Source organism: Chinchilla lanigera, unplaced genomic scaffold (assembly GCF_000276665.1).
Source record: "Chinchilla lanigera isolate Chin_1 unplaced genomic scaffold, ChiLan1.0 scaffold00001, whole genome shotgun sequence".
NCBI classification, from domain to species: Eukaryota; Metazoa; Chordata; class Mammalia; order Rodentia; family Chinchillidae; genus Chinchilla; species Chinchilla lanigera.
In genome coordinates, this window is record NW_004955402.1 from 51,973,597 (window position 1) to 51,990,837 (window position 17,241).

Genomic DNA, 17,241 nt, shown 5'->3' on the forward strand with positions numbered 1-17,241 from the left:
AAAATTTATAATCATCTGAGCAAGGAATATGACAGATGAACTGAATAGCAAGATGGATACAGCCAATTTTGTATTCATAAAATGAAAGATTTTCTAGAAGAAAAGGGATTTAAAATTTAAAAGAAATAAATGAAAATGTGAAGGAAAAATGAAGTGTCAACATCTGTTTATGAGAGGAAATAGACATGAAAGAAAAAATGTGGTGCAATGACTGATAATTAAGGAAAAATTTAAAACTTGGTGTGAAATACATAGCATGATTAAAAGAAAAAAAATCCAGAAAATGTTTAATATTTCAATTCAGGAAATGTTTCTAAAGTATTGCACAGAGAAAGAGAACAAATACGAAGTATATACAAAAACAAGAGATTTATTTTTAAAAATTGACTCATTCAGTGATGTAGGCTGGAGAATCCAGAATCTTTTATAGTAGATCAGCAGGCTTTACACCACAGAGGATACAGATACTGAAGCCCAGAAAAGGCTATCTCCCATAGAATTCCTTCTTTCTCAGGGAAAGTCAGTCCTTGTTCTATGTGGACCTTAAACTGATTGTAAAAGGTCCGCTCATATTATTGAGGACCATCCGCTTTACTCTAAATCCACCTATATAAATGCTGAGCTCATCCAAAAACACCACTGCAAAATTATCCAGAATAATATTAATCATATTACTCCAAATAAGGGTTTGGCCCTGCCAATTAATTGTACATATCAAATTAGCAATCACAACCCCAATACACACATACACACACACAGGGAGAGAAGAGAGAACAAAAACTTTCCTAGTCAAATATCTAATAACAAATCAGAATGTGAAAATAATTTGAATGTGTTAAAGGAAAAGGTCTATGAACATAGAATTTTATAGCCAAATACTTTTTTATTTATCTGAAAGGACAAAGAATATCATCAATTATAAAATTCTTAAAAGTCTAAAACAAGAAAATTTTCTTAGAAAACTCTTTAAGAAAAAAGAATGTGGCTAAGAGAAATACATTAGTAAAGACTGAATGAGCTAAATGGGAGATAGAAGTGGCAACAAAGGAATTCAATAAATTATATTGACTGATATTCAAGGCAAAACAAAATACATATATAATTACCAAAGAAAACCTCTATATTAATATATCTTAATAATGTGGTGGTTTTTTGTTTTTTTTTGTCTTTTTGAAACAGAGTCTTGCTATGCAATTCAGGCTGGCCTTGAGCTCACTTTGTAGCCCAGGCTGGCCTCAAACTTGCAACAATCCTCCTGCCTCAGCTTCCCTAGTGCTGGGATTACAGGCATGTGCCATCACCCCTGGTGCTAATTACTCTGTTTATAAAATACAAATGTGAGTCATGAAGGAATTTTAAACTTTCTAGTCATATTAGACATAGTAAATGGAGGAAGTGTAGTTCACTTTAATATTTCCAAATATGCTTCATATAATATACCCTTTGAGTCTGATATTGCATACACCCACAATGTTATCGCTTTAGATATGTAGTTAATATGTTATCAGTGAGATATTTTATTTTTGTATCTTTTACTAAGCCTTTTGAAATCTTAAGTGTTTTACATATAAGTCTCACTTTGGAGTAATAGCATTTCAATTACTTAGTAGCTGCATGTTTAGTGGCTACCATATAGGTAAAGCACTGTTCTAGGTAATGAACCTATAGCAGATGGTGACTCTGATAATCAATCTGTAATGTTCCATGACAAAATAATGACAGTACAGGTTACCAAACATAAGGTCAAGGTTTGATACGGGTGCAAAATGTCTGGGTAGGGAGAAATTCTAACCAGGGTTAATTTGCTCTATTCCAGAGTATATTTCGAGTAATTCTGGCTATGACCACAATGCAATGATTCTATCTAATTTTAAACAGGACTTTTTTTCTGAGTAAAACATGCTTAGGAGAAATGTAAAATTGTTACAAAATTGGTATAAAACTGTGAAATAATTTTAAAGATTTTTTATTTACAGCTGTAATTTTCTTGAACCATTAATCCTTATCATCACCTAACTCATTTTGCACATGACATATTGAATACATAATTAATAGACCAGATATGCATCTCAGAGAAAAATAATAGCTTTAATTCTAAGCTGTCATCACTCTAACAGAACTGCCTTCAAGATTCCTGATGAATCATCATCCTCTGAATAAAACACCATTTTTTAAGAATAATTCTCATTCTCACTAAAAGCTTGAAAATCCTCACCCACATCTGTGAAAATTCAAAGAATAAAGTGCGGCAGAACTCCAAATAGCCCCTTTACTCAAGCTACTAATGCTGTTTTTCCTTTTTTTCATGTCACTCAGGCTTCACAGACAGCTTTTAGCACCTGCCATGAAATGTCAGGAGTTAAAATACAGAAAAACAATGACTAAGTCTGTCTGTTTGAAAAGGGCTATATGGGAAGAGGAAAGATTCAGTCTATGTAATGCTTAGGGGATGTAAGGGGTAGGATTTATTTTCCACATCCGAGAAACAAAGAATCATTTAAAAGTGGAGCATAAAAGAACTATGGTATATGGAGTACCTCTTTCTCCTTAAGAATCTGGCCTCTGACCATGTCCCAGAAACATCCTTGGACCTACCACCCTTCAGTACTTTACCTGCAAAGCCTGGTAGTTCTCTGAGCATCGTTTTTCCATTTTCACATCCCATTTCACTTCATTACACACCTCTTCTTTAGAATGCAGCTTGGTACCTCTGCCCAAATGGGGCAAAAGGGGATCCACTGGCGTATGGTACATCTCTCTGCTGTTGTCCAGGGTTATGTTTCCTGAGCAATCAATAGGAAAGTCATAAAAAAGCCAGAAAACCACCACACACTGATGTTTCTTAATGATTATACTTTTTACTCAGCAGTCTAAACTCTTGGTAGTATTAGTGATCTGCAAACAATATGAAATCAAACTATATTTTAAAAACTCTAAATATTTTAAAAGATCATTTAATCTGAAAAACATGAACAAAGATGTTGTAGTAATCTATTTCTATTAAACAGTTCTGAGAGTACGAGTTTGTCCAAGTATGCAAAATTATTTTGAAATAATAACATGCTTGTTCAAAATATACTTTTTTCTTCTAAACACAAATTGTTTTCCCCTAATATCATTGTATATGAAGTCAATGAAGAAAATTCAATATTTATTCGAGGAATCATAATGTCTTATAACTTTTTCAGATGTATGTTATTTAATGGTTTGTCATCTTGAGTGAGTGTATCTAGAAACTACGTTCTTAGACTTTGTATTTTAAGTACAGGTATAGCTGTATTAGTGGGTTCTGAAGATCCTCAAATCAAATATTAGAATTTTATGCAGTCATAACAAGTTCACCCTACATAGAAGAGAACCAGGATTAAGCATTGAAACCATTTAATGGAGTGACACAAGACATGTAATGGAATCATGCAGCAATAACCAAAGTGATCACAGTTGTCTATCATGTGCTATTATATCTCAAAGACTAATATTACTTTTAGCCAAAAACTTGAAACTTATGAAACCCATTTAATGATGCAGCACAAACCATTTTACAGAAGAGGTGAACTGAGGTCACAGACATATAACCCAAATTATTCAGAACAGAAGAAATAGACAACATTGAGATACACAAATGGATATAAAAGGCACTTAAGGTAATAAGTAGCTAGTGATAGGAAACATTCATTATAGACCAAAGAAAAGAAAATGACAAAATGCCTTAAATTATCTTTTGATTATTTGATTACAATAAATATTTTAAAATTACAGAGGTACAAACAAAAAGACAGGTTTCTCTACAAATGCTGTGAACATTTCTTCCTTCAGTGGTGAAGCAAGAAAAACGTAAGTTAAGAAAGAAAAGAGCAAAAAAAATGAATAAAAATACAGATTATTTCTCTATCATATCTGGTTAGTTGTTCATCATTTACAGTGGGAATAAATTGGAAATTTTCTCAACACAAATTTATAATATGTATATGCCATATTTTATATAATATGTAGTGTATTACTTTTTAAACTACCATTTTTCCTGAAAATAACACCTAAGTGGAAAATAATCATCATTGAAAACTAGACATCAAAAATGTCAACCCCAATAAGCCTATCTTTTACTTACCTTCTATTAAGCACTGAGTAGTCACTGAGAAAGAGATTAGTGAAATATAATCTGTATGACACTGGCCATGTGTAACAACCAGCTAGGGCTTATTTTCTGATTATGTCTTATTTTAGGGGAAATACAGTGCATAAATTGCACATTACATTATGTAACAAGAATATGCACAAAATTGATTTTGTAGATATGACCAAAAATAACTGTATTTCAGCTGCTTTGGGTACACTTTTTCCTTTGCCCATATGTAAAACTTTCTCAGGCCATATGGTTCTTTGGTTCACCTAATAAAACAAAAGCTCTTATAGTTACTTAAAATAACAAATCCGACCTCAGTTCAGTAATTAAATATATTGAACACCAACTAACTCAATCTTGTGTTTTTAAGAGACTTTCTCCCATAAACAAGGCTCTCTGACTTGCAGGGTCTTTAAAATAATAATTTACATTCATATCCTACATGGGCAAATACTGCTTTGGGCTCAGAAATCTGATAACATTATTTTCTAAGTCAGATTCATCTCTCTCATTGAATGGAATCAAATGCAATTCCATACAGGTATTGTTTTGTATGTATCTTATTGCTGTTTCAACTAAAACACATTTACATTACCTAAACAAGACTAGACTTCATGTGAACACCGGATCATCTGCCAGGAGAGGCGAATTAAGCTCTCACATTCCCCTTAAATCAGCTCTTACTATGAGATGAGAAACTTATCACAAGCCTGTCAGAAATTTCCTATGATTATCTTATATATGTCTACCTATTATGGATTCCTTTTCTATTGATAATTCTAACTGATATGTGTATTAGTTCATTTATTGTTGCCAATATCATAATACCATAAACTGGATAAGTTTTAAAGAAAAGAGATTTATTTTGCCTCACAGTTCTGGAAATTCAAGGTGAAAGGGCTACACCTGATAATGGCCTTCTTTTTGGTAGATCCCACATTGGCACAGTCATCACATGCAAAATACAAGGAGTGCATTTTCTGTGTGCTTGCTCGTCTCTTACCTTTTGTTTATTAAGCTAGCAGTATTCATTGATGGAGTTCCATCCTATCACCTTATCTGATCATAATCAGTTTCCATAATCACATTAAGCTCCATAGTAAGAATAACTTTCTATTTGTATCCTGTACGAGTCCAGCTGAAGACCTAAAGTCCGTGGTAATGTCCTCTATGAGTCCAATTGGAGGCCTAGAGCCCATGACAATGTCTCAAGAAAGTCTGTACCAAGGAATTGCACTGAGAAGGCCCAAAAGTTGGTAGTGGAAGCTAGAAAGTCTGCACTGGTGAGATGAAGCATCTGTACCATCAGGCTGAGGGATCTGCACTGGAAACAGAAAGCAACTCTCAAGGTAAGGTCTAGCGCTCCCCTGACGAGAACTATAGCCATCCTCGGTGGCAGTGAGGACCCAAGCTCCATCTGATAATGAGAACAGCTGAGTTTATACCAGGAAAACCAGCATGTCTTGGTTATTTTTTTCTCATTTATGAGACAAAATTCCTGATGCCCAAAATTAAGGAAGGAAAAGTTTATTTAGCTCAGTGTTTGTGGAGGTTTCAGTCCATACTCGGCTGGCTCCAAGGCAGAGTGGCAAATGGCAGAGAGCAGCAGTTCATGGTGACGGAGGAGAGCAAAAGCAGCAGGAGCACAAGAGGTGAAGCAGTGGCAAGCAGCCTCTTTCCCTCCCTTATGCTGTATGCAAACTACCTGCCCCAGGGTGGGTGTAGAACTCACAACCATAATTCCAACACTGGGCCATGAATTAATCATAAACTCTAGAAGCCCACCCCATGATTGCACAAGGCTTTGGGGGAAAATCCAGACACAAACCATACAACAACATGACAGTCTTCTCCAGGAGGATCAACAGCAGGCAATCTTCCCCTCCAGTTCTCTTTTTATGTTGTTGGCAACAGTCCTCAGGTGGGCCTCTGAAACCCAGCACCACACTGATTCATTTCAACTGGGGTTACACACTGAACATTAGTTAACCCAGCACAGCTCTCATGATCAAATGACCTTTCAAAAGCCACATTTTTGAATGCAAGACTTTTGGAAGTTTAGATCTAAACAATAACATGGCCAATATAATAGTGTCCTTATGAGAAAATTCTCCAGCAGCCAGGATAATGTAGGGAAAATTGTAGGCAGATAATTCTCTATGGATTCCTTGTATTTCTGTATATCTTTGATGCAGAGGAAATTAACCTTTATTCTGGAGCAAAAGGCAGTCATGCTTATTGTCCAGTATAAAAAATATAATTTCACTTTCTGTAGCAAAGGTCAGGCATACTTACTCTCATTTTAAATGACTTCAATTCTTTAAACTCAGGGATCATCTCTATAGAATGTGCAGCATCCCTCTGAGCATATCTGGATAACCTCATGGGACTTGAGGATAATGGTCATTTGCGGAAATATGAAAAAAACTCATTCTTCCTACTGTGCTGTAAGTAATATCTTTTTTTCCATCTTTGACCTAAGCTTCTCATTTTAAGACCCATGAAACTGCAGAATAACATGTTTGTTTATTTTAAGAGGGCTAAAATCCCAGGCCATTCACAGCCTCTGATAAACTTGCAATCTAGTGCTATTTTTACTATACTGTATATTGATTTTATAAAATTTTAGCTCCTTGAACAAGTTTTGTATTACATAGAAATTTAAGAAGTATATAACAGATATTTTAATCATTTTTCAGGTTTTTATCATTTTAGCTCAAAAATTCATATGTGTCCAACAAAACAGAAGTATTAATATGGAAGATTTGGGAAAGTCTTGATGTAGACCGTGTCTTAGATATTTTTCTCATTGCTGAGACAAAATACCTGACACCCAAAGTTAAAGGAAAAAAGGCTTATTTTGCCTCGTGGTTTCTAGAGCTTTCAGTCCATAATCAGCTGGCACCAAGGTAGGGTGACACCACAGAGAAAAAATGGTACATGGCAGACAGAAGGTAGCAAAACAAGCAAAGGATCTTGGCAGTGTCTTTCTTCCCGTCTTATATTCTAGCTAGGCTACTGGGATTGTGGTAGGTGCTAAATTAATCAGCGGACTAATTTAGTAATCATCTACCCTTAAGCCTAGCACCCTTAATCCTAGCATTGCACCATGAGTCAATCACACACTCTAGATCCAGCCACCTCTGAAAAAGCCCCACCTATGACCACATGAGGCTCTGAGGGGACATCTAGACACAGGCCATAACAGATTACTTTGAGACTTCATCAAACATGGGTCTTGACAGGTGATGAGAGCTGTCTTAGTATGATGATAATGTGAGGTACAGGCAGTGACTTGAACACTGTTAGCAAAGTGATAGAAATATGTAAAAGAAAGGAAATAAGATATCTACTCACACAACAGAGTAGAATTTTAGTGTAAGCAAAAGCAAACAAAAACAGTGGGAATCAGTTGTTTTGTATGTCCTCAACTTTATACTGATTGAAAATTATTATTATAGTTACTAACATAATTATATTTATTATTATTCAATGTTTGAATAATTTTCTTATTGGTACTGATTGAATTCTGTTATATTTCTATTATTCAAATACTTACTTCAATCAGATTTGCATTGTCACAGAATCACATAACTGCATTGATTTTCCCACCAGTATTTTTCAGGCTAGAACCAGGGACAATTAGTTTCCAGTGACTCTTAAACCATTTTATTCATATGGAACACTTCAGTTAAAAATTTGCATTGTGTCAAAGATATTCATGTCCCAATGACAGCAGTACTTCTACAAGTAATTCCAAACACTAATTGGGAAGAACAAACAAAGGCTTTGAATGTCCTTGATGTTTTCACATAGAAGCTACACATGATTTGCATCCTGCTTTAGCAGTCCTAACAATTTATTGAAAGAATTTAGAAGCTTCATTTCCACCTTGACTTGTGGTACTGTGGTTATAAATTGCACAGGTGGTGTAGTCCCCTGTGCCAGAGCAGGGCAGATGGATCACTCCTTACTGTTGCTGGTCATTAATGGAAAGCAGCTGCCTCGCTAGGGAAGTAACCCAACACATGACTCATCAACCTCACTTTAATGTATTTGTGCAGATAGTGACTCAACCACTTTATTTTAATGGGGTAGTTCAGATGTTTCCTTCTTCCATTATACACCACAGTTTAGAAATAAAAAAGATGGATTAGTAGAACAGATTTTTCTTTTATTTTTAAACATTCAGTTGCATCTTATAAATAGGAAGCTTTCCCTACCCTATTAAAAACATTGAGGCACTCCAGCAAAGCTGGCCTCCCCAAAATATTGTCCTTCATCAGCACACTTCAGCTTCTGCCACATCCGCATCGCATATTTTATTTCATTAGTGTGAGACATTTGTCCTCAAGTGTCTTTTTCAAATGCAAATTCTCCTTACAGAAAACCTGTGTCATTAGCACTTATCAATAATTTATCTGCGTTAGGTAATTTTATCAGGAACAGAGCAAGTGAGTTTGACATGGATAGTCAGAAAATAACTTTTGCAATTTAAGAGTGATTTAAAAGCACAATTTGTGCACCATAATTTGGAGAAGGAAGGTTTTAAAACAGAAATGTTTTTTGGTTTCATTTCCTGAAATTCATATTTATTAAGTACAGAGAGGGCACCAGAATGTATTTTCTTAAGAACATTTTCTTAAGAACATAGGTAATTCTGATAGGATAAGTTAGGAAACTGTGGAAAAGTGATGGAATATCATCTACTAAAATAAGGATACTTACACATCATCTGAGAGAGTGGGTATCCAAGTGAGAGTGTGTGTGCATCCACATTTGTTGATGGTGATGTGAGGACAGGCTTCTGCACACCATACACTTCATATGAGGAGCCGGGGTCAAAAGGGACACCTGCTGCTAAGTAAGTACACACTAGAACTTCAGTAATAATAGACAGATAATAGTGAAGACAAATAATAGTGAGGGTTTGAGGGGACAAACAAAAATGGAAGGACAAAGTAAAGAGAAAATAGACACCAAATATTAATTGTGATCTGCTATGGGACTTTAATCATTTGCTAAATGACTAAAAATATTGTAATAATAAAGTACAGTCCTAAGTATTTCAGATTATTCCTTTCCCCATGACCAGTGAATTAGATTGAACAGATTAAATACCAGTTGAATTTATGAATAAGAAAGACCTGAAAAATAAGATAGGAAAGCAATGATGGAAATTTTCTGCAGTTACAGGACCTCCCTAAGGGTAATGTCCCAAGCTACCCAAATCATCTAATTATTTTACTTCTCAAACTGTGTATTTGCCATATATGGTCAAATAAGTCAATATATAAAGTGAATATCAGAAAGGGGGAAACTTTTAACAGGAAAAAAAAAGAAGTTGGGATAGATTGTTTCTCAGTCTCCCAAATCTAATATGCAACACAAAATAATGTAGCTTTGTGATATGTATTATGGTAAGATGCCCATGGACAATGGGCCTTTGAGCAGCGAAGTTCTGTTCTGGTTTCTAACAGTATAAATGTGTGAACACATACTGTAGTTACTGCTGTATGAAGAGTTAATAGTATATAACAGATTTCACAAAAAATCATTAAGGAGACAATGAAAGCTTACAGTGTTGTTCTTCAAAAACAATATAGTTTACTCAAAATTGAATATATCATTTTCATTGGCAATTAACAACACTGGACAATGGGATCTTTTAACCAGAGGTGGTAGAACAGACTGGATCAAAAGATGGCCATCTCAGAAGCTCCTGAATGGAAAGAAAAGTTTTACTGAGGTGAGGAGGGGCTTCAGTAGAGTTTAGATTTGGGTTGAAATGCATCAGAAATTGGTTGAGAGAGAGAGAGTGGACAAGGTACTACTCACAGTAACAAGAGGACAGCACGTTTTTATTAAGTTTCTGGGGGTGACCTGAAGTCTGGTAGTTACCATGAACTAGGGACATGTTGCCAAAAGCTGTTAAATTTTGTGATGGATGTGGACCTCAAGTTCAATTTGTCCCAGTAGCTATTTAATATTTGTATAGCTGGCACCATCATTCAGGGCAAAACAACACAGCTTTCTGAGTCTAGGCATCATGATAGGGCTGAAGGACTTCAAGTGTTTAGGCTTTTGTGACTTCTGAAGAAGTACAAGCATGAGGACAGAAAAAGAGAGAGCGAGAAAGAAAAGGAAAGCACATACCAGTTCCCATGGACAATGGCCCAAGTTAAACATTTTGGAATGATCAGCAGAAGCAGAGCTGAGTACATACAACCCACCACAGTAGTTAGGACAGGGCAGGGATAGAGGAACTTTGAAGACAGAGATGCCAATCTCACCCATCAGATGCCTGACAGGCACAAGAGTCAGTAAGCTCAGCATGAAGCAACCTTCAGGTCCCTGAGGAATAAACCAGGCAACTGGTATTATAACCCACTCTTCAGATGTGTTATCTACAGCAAACCTGGTGGGAAGCCGATAATGTATTTCCCAGCTCCAAAATTAGCTATTTTTAAATTGGCTAAGGGTAACTTAAGCTAGGGGGCTTCTTTAGATTTTTCCATTTGCAATAATGTCTCATTTCATGCATCTCATTTGTGGCTTTATTAGGGTTTCACAATGGGTGTGTTAGAACATCCCATGCAAGAAATGGTAATAATTTCTGGCATTTACGAGGCTCACTTTCTCATTCCAACCTTCTTTCCTATCATGGTGGGCCCTAACTGCCTTATTTAGGTAGGTTAGAAGTGATTCACTATCAGTAGTACTTTGGTTCATGAACTTAATTCTTGCTATGATTCTGGCTGCAAACTAAATTTAGCAAGAGTCAAATCAAATTTCCCCATAAGGTCACCATTGAACATAACCACTGAGTTTGATTTGGTTCTCATCCAATTCAGTTTGAGATCAGAATCATGGAAATATTTATTTGCGAACCCAGGTACCATTCCACATGACAGCATCCAAATATAGTAATCACAATGAGTTGGTGATTATCAATGTTCTTTTCTGATGTAGAGAGAGACATCTGTGTGGCTGATATATAAAGTGTATATTTTACATGATCATTAAAATCAGTACCATAAAAATGTTAGTTTCTATTGCTAAAAATTGTCATTTAGTCGGTATCATGCTAGTACTGCTAACAAAAAATTATGATGGTGATTCTTTAAAGTCGAATTTAGATACACAGAGATTCAGAAAACTTTTCCAAGTTCACAGAATAATAAAATTTGGCTTACTGAGTCTTATTGAAACAAGAAATGTAAAGAGAAGATAAGATTAGCAAGGAGGCAAGCAGAAAGCAATAAATCTTGTGCGGGGGTAGATAATTACTGAGCAAGAGGGAGGTGAAAGAACACAACAGCAGTGGGCTGAACTTTATTCAGAGGAAAATGATCACAGAAATAAGAGCTAAGAAAATTTGCCTCTGGGTTCTTTTCAAAGTTTTGAAGTAAAGTTATTTCTTTGCTGACACAGACAGATGACCAGGCTGTTTCCAAGCCTGGAGTGATTTTCTTTTGTCGGTGTGTCCAGTCAGCAATATGTGTAGATTGGCAGTGAGAAGCCCTCTGAGCCTCCCCTCAGCACCCACGCAGTGGCAGAGGCCTGGAGGCTCATCCAAACCAGGTGCCACCTAAGCTTCCCTCTGCCACAACTGCTGAACTCGCTTAGAGAAATGAGCACAGTGCTCTGAGCTCTACCAGGCTCCCAGGAGGGAGCGGAACTCTGCATCTTCCTGCTCTGTTTACAGGAGGAAGCTCTGGTGTGTATAGTTGGTCAAATGCGACAACTTCTCTGAAATCCTGACTCTCACAGAGCTTGGAAAGTCAAATGCAAAGAGATTTAAATGCACTCAGAAAACAGAGCCTGTCTTTAGATATTTATATCGTTAGATAGGACAATACTGTAAGGAATATTTTATCATAGGCCCAGGTCTAGCAATCCTTCCTTGAGAATATGTGAGAAAGTCACAGAGAATAAAGATGACTTTGGGAGCAACAGTTCACACAAGAGGACTTTGAGTTCCAAGTTTGCTGGTAAAGTATGTGCTTATTTTTCATTCATCTCTGCCTAGATCTCCACTATAAAACATGTAGGCAAAACCCTCAAATGAGCCTTTTTCATAATCCTCATATTTGTCCTGTACATTGAAACTGTCTTTCCTGACTCAGCATTATCTATTATATGGCTTCAGAGCGAACTTGAGCTCATTAAGTCACCCTCTTTAGTCCAAGGTAGTCCAATGTGACTACTCTGTAATGCTGGAGCATCTAGCACTACTTACAGTATAATAGATGACGGTCACCAAACACATGATTTATGACAACCGCTAGTGTCATAGGCAGTGGTCTAAGTGTATGTATTAAATTAATTAATTTTTATAAGCGAGATAGATTCAATTACTTTCCTCACTTTACACGTTAAAAAATTAAACAGAGTAGGTTAAATCACTTTCTAAAGGTCACGGGTCCAATAAATGACAAAGCTAAGACTTTGAGAGTACAAGACAGTATATAATCAAATGAGTAAGTTCCTGGAATACAGATCTGGTAAAGAAAAGTCACACATGAGCTTAATCAGAAAAGCTTCCTGGGGAACTTTCAACTTCACTTACATTTAAGACTGGCAGAAAGAAAGGATGATGTCAGAAAAAGAAAAAGCCCAAAGAAAGAGATAAAAATGTATATTAAACGTAACACATAATCATTAGTAAGTTTGAAATGTAAAGGTATGTTTGAATACTAATTAAAGAGAAGATGATAAAATAATAAGAAATAGTAATCATTACTTTAGACAGAAATGGGTAAACTTGTTCCAGATTTTAGATGGAGTGAAATAACAAAAAGAAAATCTTGATTAATGAAGAATAATCTAACAGCCATGAAACAAAAAACTTGAAGAGAAAACATTCTTCATTTTTTTTTGTTGTTTTGTTTTCTGGTACTGAGAATCAAACTCATGACCTTGCGCTTGCCAGGCAGGCGCTGTGCCGCTGAGCTAAATCCCCAGCCCCCGAGAAAACATTCTTAATTTAAATGTTTAATAGGATTTTTAAAAAGGAGTAGCTACACAAAGGATGTAGAGTAATAACTTTATAAGACATTAATTTAAAGAAATAAATGGAACCCAGAATGTTGAAATGAATGAAGAGTAAAGTTGATATACCTTCCATATTTAAATTTTGTAAACAGGAAAAGTGAAATACTGTCCATAAGAGAAAATTCTGAAATATACAATTAAATTATATTACTTTGCTTCAAAGAAAGCATGCATTTAACATCATGTAATTTATTTCATCCATAAACTATGCTGACTAGTACATAGGAACAAAGAAATGTCAATTATCAGTATATGGATGTAAAGTCAACTTGTCCATCAGTAATTTAGTAATTCATTTAATAAGTGTTCATTGGATGCTGGCCACATGCTAGGCTCATGGTAAGGTACTGATCATCAACCACTGAACAGTGGTCCCAGCTGACTCTTCCTTGGAGGGAGGGTAGATGTAGAGGAATCAGGTGACCGATGAGGAAGTCATTTCCCTTAATGAAGGACCAGCGGGGTTAAGTTCATACCGCCATAAAGAATTACATTTAGCTAACATCATACTTTTCCAAGGAGAGTAAATTTGGAAATTGGCCACAATGAGGAGGTAAGGAAAAGGGTGCCACAGTGACAAGCTCCTTTAAGATGAATTCACATGGAAAGACTTAAGAATGTTCATCTCAAGACCGTAGCATTAAGTGAAACAAATCAAATACACAGGCTTAAATACAACATAATATTTTTTGAAAAATCAGAGTATAAATAAAAAGCAAAATAAAATATAGATAATAGGAAACAGGGAGATAGAACTTTTGCAAAACAGAAAGGGACAAAGAGATGGAGAGGTAAGGGAGGGATGGGAGTAAAGGCGATATTATGGTTGATACATTGTGTCAACTTGGGGAGTCTAGAGGCTTGGCTAAGTGTCGCAGCAATTCTGCACCTTGAGGTGAAAAGTACATGCCCTTACCCTCTGGGATGTTGTTCATTGTGTTAATTTGAGAAGTTTAGAAGGTTAACTGTGTGACTCAGCAGGGAGCCAGGGTGCTTACTTTGTATTCATCCTGGGCTTGTGCAAGAGGAAGGCATGGAGATGGTGTGGGTGTAGAGGACCACCCCCAGGGCCTGTAGGCTGGACATAATAAAAGGGAATTGAGAAAGGACTGGCTGCTGGTTCTTTGGAAGAGCTCCAATCTTCTCCTTCAGCTTGGTTGTTGTCTCCTGGCTTCTGGTGCAGACTGTTGGGTTTCTGCCCAGGACTATTCAGCATTCTGGTATAGACTCTTTAACCCTCAATATAGATTCTTCAGCATTCTGTTGCAGACCCATCAGCCTCCTGGTAGGGACTTGCACAGATACTGCAGTGAGCTCCAGGCCTGGGACTGGGCTTTTCAATCTTCAGCGTGTACACACCCTCTGCACACTTCCTCATCCAATTCTGTGACTGACAATTGTAAGCCAAACTCGTAATTTCTTGTACATTTGTATACCTTGTGTTATATGTGTTTCTCTAGCAAACCTTGACTGATACAGATTTTGGTAAAGAGAATTAAGATGATGTATATGTATGTACTCCACAATGAATTTAATCATTATGTATTGCAAATATACACTAATAAAAAAGAGAAAGTAAAAAACATAAAATAAGAATGATCACGAAAATAAGTGATAGGGAGACATTATGGATCAGTATTGTATATTTCAAAGAAATAAAGAAAAAATACATAATTAATTCATTTCATTGGATGTTAAACTTTGTAAAAAAATTTACAGACTATTCAGATTATTGAATCACCTTTATGTAATTATCAAAATTTAATATATTAATATGACTTCATACTGCATGCAAAAGAGACTGATAGCCTCAGAAAGATACCAATTCAAATCTCATTATTGAAGAGAAATAGGGGCTAATCATGCTACTTCATTAGGGTGTTTTAAGAATTACTAATGCAGGAAAACAGTATAGAAACATCATTTTGCTATTTATGAACTAATTTAGCTAATGCAACACTGAATAAAGCAGAAATTACATCTGTGAGACTCTAGACCTGATAGAGACCAAGATCTTACATATAAAGTTTGTTTAATTATTGTTTCATTCTATCAGATTCATACAAAATTTATTGAGAAGTAGTGAATACATATACCTAATAGTCATTTAGCAAGTATTTTTTCGTTGAATTGCTGATAAAGACTAAATTTATATATTACATTGGGGCTCTTTATGGTATTGGGGATTGAACTCACAACCTCATGCTTGCCAGGCAGGCACTGTGCAGCTGAGCTATATCCCAGACCCCTTTTGTTAAATCAGGAGAAGCAGCACATTCTCGTGCAGGTGATGAATTGTGAAATATATAGTTTAAATTGACAGAGACAATTAGAAATGAAATTATGGAGAAATTCTCATGAGAAAAAGAAGGAAAGCTAGAGCTTTAATTGGAATTTAGAAAAGATGAGGAAGCAAATCAGGAGCAAATACTCCAATTGCAGAGAAAGATATGAAAGTATTATTCAATAATTCTCCAAAGCCTCTGTCCTTTTAAAAATTATAATTTAAAAATAATTTAAATTCAATGTATTTAATATTTTAAGAGTTAACTTAGTTCAAATTACTTTGAATCTAATATAATTTTCAGCAATAAAGTTAATTTTCTTAAAATGGTCAAGGCTTCACTATGCTTAGTCTTATATTTTCTTTCTATATTGGTTTACCTCTACAGGAGAAAAATCTATATATCTTCAGGATTTAATCATATAAATTTAATAAAGAATTAAAGACCTAATCATTTTAGAATGTAATAATTGGTAGGTATTTTCTTAGTTTTGTTCATTTTTCTCCTCAACTTACTAAAAAATGCCTCAAAAAAGATATTAAACCACTGAAATATTTTTAGAATCTCTATCAAACACAATCATACCTCCTGTGATCTTACAGTCTACATTATATCAAAAGGACAGAGGTCCAGAATTTTAATTGGATCCTTGGAGAAATACTTACATTTCTTACGGATGATAAGTAATTTCACTTAAGGTTTTGAAGTTGTGCCACATGTACTATTCTATGAAAACAATCTAATTGCATAAGCCAATAGAATAACTTTAGAAATGTTTGCTGTGCTTCACTTTAACTAAAGCTAAAGAAGTCTTGTCAAACTGAAGTAGGAAGTATATCTGCATACTGATGACATTACCTTGTGTAGGTGTAAATGAAGCCAAGAGAGTTGTATTAATACACATGACATGAATTTTGGCTTAAAAACACCTTTTGAGGTGTTTTCTTGCTAAAATTTTATTGTGATAGTTTTTTTTTTCTTTTCAAAATAGTACAAACATTTCAGTTGGTTGTCCAAATTTATGTAGTTCTCAGATACACATTTCTTACGTCTTTGGTATATGGTACTACTTATCCATTTCTAAGAACTAAATGATAAGTTAATGAACACATGCACTGAAATCACCTTTTAGTATTAGCATTCACATCCAACGATTTTTATTAATTATTTGTTGAATGGACAAATAGCAATATTTGTACATAATCATTCTTACCTGGACTAATTTATTTTTCCATAAGCCCAAGTGATTATGGTACATTTCACCTGAATTTATTCAATTAGTATTTATTTACTATATTTCTGGCACTTTGTTTAGCACTTAAGGACCTGACAAATACAGCCTGGACAACCTCATACTATAGAACAGTGCTTTTCAAATTTTAATTGGTACATAAATCATCTCAAATATTGTTGAAAAGGACGCAGTTTGAGTCCAGCATTCTACTGTTCTAATAAGATCCCAGTTGACTCCAGTGATAATATCCACTGGTTACACATTAAGCAAAAAAGACCTAGTAGATAATATTGATCTTAATCATATAAATTTAAATTTTTAAAAAATTACAACAATGGCAAAATGCTAGAAAAATTACCATATAACAGGGAACTTGTCCCGGGAAAATGAAACTGAACATCTCATCCTAGAGGAAGTAAAAAAAAAAAAAGAGTTATCTCCCCTAAATTATAAATTGTTTTAGAAAAACCAAAAGAAAGAACACCCCGTGGAGGGAAAGGAGAAACAGGAGTTCAGGTTTTCTCAGTGATAGTAAATTCACA